Source organism: Stomoxys calcitrans, chromosome 3 (genome assembly GCF_963082655.1).
Source record: "Stomoxys calcitrans chromosome 3, idStoCalc2.1, whole genome shotgun sequence".
In the NCBI taxonomy this organism is placed as follows: Eukaryota; Metazoa; Arthropoda; class Insecta; order Diptera; family Muscidae; genus Stomoxys; species Stomoxys calcitrans.
In genome coordinates, this window is record NC_081554.1 from 51,852,852 (window position 1) to 51,857,769 (window position 4,918).

General features: G+C 36.8%; 1 long non-coding RNA gene across 1 annotated transcript; it reads left to right on the forward strand.

Annotated features, from left to right (window-relative positions):
- Positions 1-3,018: 3,018 nt before the first annotated feature.
- LOC106085799 (uncharacterized) lies at positions 3,019-4,174 on the forward strand. Its single transcript, XR_009397751.1, has 2 exons — positions 3,019-3,447; positions 3,504-4,174. It is a non-coding gene; the product is annotated as an uncharacterized LOC106085799 (long non-coding RNA).
- The last annotated feature ends 744 nt before the right edge of the window (positions 4,175-4,918 follow it).

Here is a 4,918-nt window from a genome sequence, read left to right on the forward strand (position 1 = left end):
TAGGAATTGCGTCCTCTAGAAGCTCAAGAAGTCAAGTCCCCAGATCTGTTTATATGACAGCTATGTCAGGTTATGATCCGATTTGAACCATACTTGGCACAGGTGTTGGATATCATAACAAAACACGTCATGCGAAATTTCATTCCAATCGGATAAGAATTGCGCACTCTAGAGGCTCAAGAAGTCAAGACCCAAGATCGGTTTATATGACAGCTATGTCAGGTTATGATCCGATTTGAACCATACTTGGCACAGTTGTTGGATATCATAAGAAAAAACGTCATGCAAAAAATTCATTCAAATCGGATAAGAATTGCGCCCTCTAGAGGCTCAAGAAGTCAAGACCCAAGATCGGTTTATATGGCAGCTGTATAAAAAAAATAAATCTTCTTATATATATATAATATTGAATTTGTGTTTGTTTATTCCGTATAGACTCAAAAACGGCTGAACCGATTACCTTGAAATTTTCACAGATTGTGTAGGTTGGTCTAGAAGGAAACATAGGCTATATAATTTTTTGATATCGGAAGGGGGCGGACTCTCCCCCTTACCCCGCCCCAACTCCGAAATTCCCCCAAACAGACATATTGGACGTTCATGTCAATATGGGCCTCAAATGAAAGGCATTCGGCAGTAAATTACGGATCTTACATACAGTACATACAAAATCAGTTCGAAGTTTAGGGGGTCACCCTACGTCCCAAAAATTCCTAAAATGGGCATATGACCCATCATGACTATATGGGACTCGGTTTTTTTGTTTGTTCCGTGGAATCAAGCACTGCATGGCAATATTGGGCTCAAATTAAAGGGATTTGGGAGTGTTGCACAAATTTGATATCCATATTTGAGTCGAAATGTCTGAGCTGCCATCGCTCCCCTAAAAAAGCACTACTCGTTCCCCCCTTATTTTTAAAAACATCAGATCTCGGAGATTGGTGATGTGATTCGTTCGAAATTTTTTTGCATTGGATATTAAAGGCCTCTGAGGATGGCACAATCCGCATCGTTTGAGTGCCCGGCCATACCGGAGTAAGGGGAAATGAAAGAGCAGGCGATCAGTGAAGGCCAGAGAACTGCCGTCAATAAGCTGGGTAAACTCGAAGCCTTTCGGGTCGACGCAGTCCGATTAAAGCGCATGGGCGACAAACGCATGTAACTCTGTGGAACAGCGGCGAAAACCTTATGGGGTGATCCGGATCGTGAGAGGACGAGGCTATTACTGAAAGGAAGTAAGGAGGTCAGTATAGCTTTTGGTGTCATAACGGGACACATAAGGTTACAAGTGATGGCATGTGTAGGAAATGTAGGGAAAATGACGAGACGTTAGAGCATTGCCTCAAAATTAAAATTTTTTTCTTCGATCTTACTTTTTGGTTTTTAGAGCGTACAAAACAAGCCGATTACTGGCTTAGGGGTATGTCTATAGTGGCATGTCACCTAAAACAAAACATGGTTTCTATTATATATCTGCCAAGTGGATATATAGACCAATCACGACAATTCAGCGTCATAGGCGGACATATGCTACAATGGCACGAATTCGAGAATTCGATATTCGACAATTCAGCGTCATTGGCGGACATATGCTACAATGGCACAAATTCGATATTCACATTCAGGGTGAAGTGTCCCTACCCTTAAAAGATATTAGAGAGTTAAAGAAAGCGCAGCGGAGCGGGCGCGAACAAAATATAGTTTTTTTTTGGAACCCATTATTGTTGTGTGGTATTGATTATATTGACGACAACGTTATTTTTCAGCAAATTGTGGATATCTTTATCGAATTCAAATATGAAGTAAATTGGTCTGCCAGCATTTTTATCAAAAGCAGGATTTTTTTATGGATTGAAACTCGAGATTGATAAACACCTAACGACATTTTTAACACATTTGTTTGTAAAATTTCTTGTTGAAAAAATGCTTAGGATAATTTAATCAACTCTTTGTTATCGACTTGGATGGGATAAAATGCTCTTTTTATCAGGTGAATATATAAAATATTTTCAATAAAATGTGGAATATTCTAAAAAGTTTGTCGTAGATTTATTGAAAAATATTTCATTTGAATTTTCGCATCTACTTATCAAATAAAATGATTTTTCCGTTCTGTGTACAAGCAAAACAAATCCATTAAACATTTTTTAGAACTATTTCAGTCAGTTGCTGACACTTGTAATAGAGCTGCAAACACCATAGTTGTCTCATCTAAAACTTAGTTGACACCATCAACCATGATAACATTCTCATTGCTTCATCGTCAACCATCGTACCATCGTCACTAACATCCAAATATTCTTCCACAAAAATTTAAATGTTCTTCATCACCAAGAACAGCATAGGGAAAAAACATGACAAAAAATGTCAACTGCAGTTTATTATAAAGTTATTGTCATTGTACAAATTCTTCCTGGCAAATATTTTCAAATCAAGACTTGAAAAGATGAAGAAATTCCATTAGGAATTTCGGCTGTAGACTTTGGAGTATAGAATACAGGAAAATTTGAAAATAAATTATTTTTCTAATGAATTATGATGGTTAAAAAAATCAAAAAAAAAAAATAGTTTTTGAGACCATAACTGTAAATGCAGAATGTTTAAAAGATAATTGGAAATGTTATAAAATCGAGAAACCCCAAATGCAAATTTGCTCAGGAACATTTCATTAAGGTACAATGGTAAATTTTTTTTATTAAGTAACCCTCTGAAGTAAAAGTTTTAGTTGTCAGAATTGACGTATTAAATATTATTTTTGGCGTATTACCTTATACTAAAAAAGTTATGAACTTACCGACTTTGAAGACATATCCAATACGAAAGGAAAGCAGGCTGAAAGTAAGGAGAGAAAACAGAAATCTTTAAATATAGTTTGAGTTGATGGTTGGCTAAATAAATCATAATTAATCTTCCTGAGGATTGATAATTTGTGCCTCTGTGTTTTTTGTAAAAAAAAAAAAAAAATGAAATCTTAAATGCAAAGATTTGATAAACTAATCTTAACACTAGAAAGAACAAGTAAGAGCGTGCTAAGTTCAGCCTGGCCGAATCTTATATGCCCTCCACCTGGGATCGCATTTGTCGAGTTCTATGCGCGGTAACTCTTTTAAGGCAAACAAAGGACAAAATAATCACCCCTATCGTGAAAAATATGTGGAATTTTTATTCCCATGAGATCTGAATTCCCCTCGAAAGGGATTTTACAATCGTTAAACTCCCGCGAAATGTTTGTTCCCTTTTTTAATCAGCTGTTACAAGTTTTGTAGGGCTATCAGTGCATACTGAATGAAGGTAAAATACAAAACAAATTTAAATTGAATTTAAAAAAGAGAAAATGTTGAGAATCGGTGCAATATTGTTGCTTCAGGAGGAAGAAACAGTGCAGCATCGTATCATCCGCAGACGTGTACGAGATGCATCTAACCTCTTGGATTTACCCCATACATTGTAGGTTACCTAAATGCATTAAAAAGTGTTTGCTTCTTAATAAACTTTTGTTGTAGATTCATCCAGCACTATAGATTAAGTAAAGATGCTTTTAAGTATATTCTGGAGGAGCTCGAGGAAAATCTGCCGCCATCAAAAACATCATCCGGAATTCCAACAATTTTAAAATTATGTGCCTGTCTGCGATACTTTGCAGAGGGTGGGTACCAGAAAGGAGTAGGCAGAGATTACGAAGTTGGAATGGCGCAGTCAACGTTCAGCGAAGTGCTCACACATATTTTAAATGTAATGGAACCTTTCCGACCGAGGAAGAGAGTCGAGTGACAGCGCAAGATTTCTATCGTAAATTTGGAATACCAGGCGTTGTGGAATCTATTGATGGCACTCACATCAACATATATAGGTCCAATGGAACACTTATACTTCAACCGGAAAGGACACTATAGCCTAAATACAACACTTGTAAGTTTCCTATCTGACACGTTTTTAACTGTAGGGCCGTTACTATTCAATTCCTCTGTAAGACTATTCCAAAATTCTGTCATTACGTATTTTGAAATTTTGACAAAGCCACATGCAATTGTCCTGCTATTTTGCATTTTGTTGAGCAAAATCGCGTCTTGGTTTTTGTTCACACTTCGGCTCCTAAAAAATTTTAAATAAGGCATTATTGTTCTAATAAAACCCCACAAAAACTTACATGGTTAAAGCAACTCCTCAGCAAAAACGATGTGAACAAAATTTATGGGAAAAATTAAATATTTTTTGGGAAATCCCAAGTTTACGATAAGGAAATTTTTTTTTTGATGTGAATGGGTAATCATTCCCCTTTGAATTATCACAAAAAGGGAAACCATTTCATGGGAAAATTTGTTAACGGTTGCAAATTTGTGGAATGGGAAAATATTTCGAGGGAAAAAACTTGCACGATAGGGGTGAATATTGAATACTGGAGACCGTAGTAGAAGTCATTGTGTAAAATTTCAGCCAAATCTGGTAAGAATTCCGCACCTAAGGGGCTGAAGAAGTAAGATAGGAAGATCGGTTTAAATGGCAACTGTAATAGGCTAAAAACCGATTCGACACGTATGTTAAAGGCCATGGGAGAAGCCGTTGTACAAAATTTTTGCCAAATCGAAGTCAAGAGCCCAGATCGGTTTATATGGCAACTATATCAGGTTATGGATCGATTTGAATTATTCTTAGCACAGTTGTTGAAAGTCATAACAAAACATCTCATGCAAAATATCAGCCAAATCGGATAATAATTGCTTCCTCTAGTGGCTCAAGAAGTCTAGACCCCAGATCGGTACAAAAGCAGCTATATCAGGTTATGGACCGATTTAAACCATACTTAACACAGTTGTTGGAAGTCATAACGAAACTCGATGTGCAAAATTTGAGCCAAATCGGGTAGGAATTGCGCACTCTAGACGCTCAAGAAGTCAAGACCCCATATAGGTTTATATGA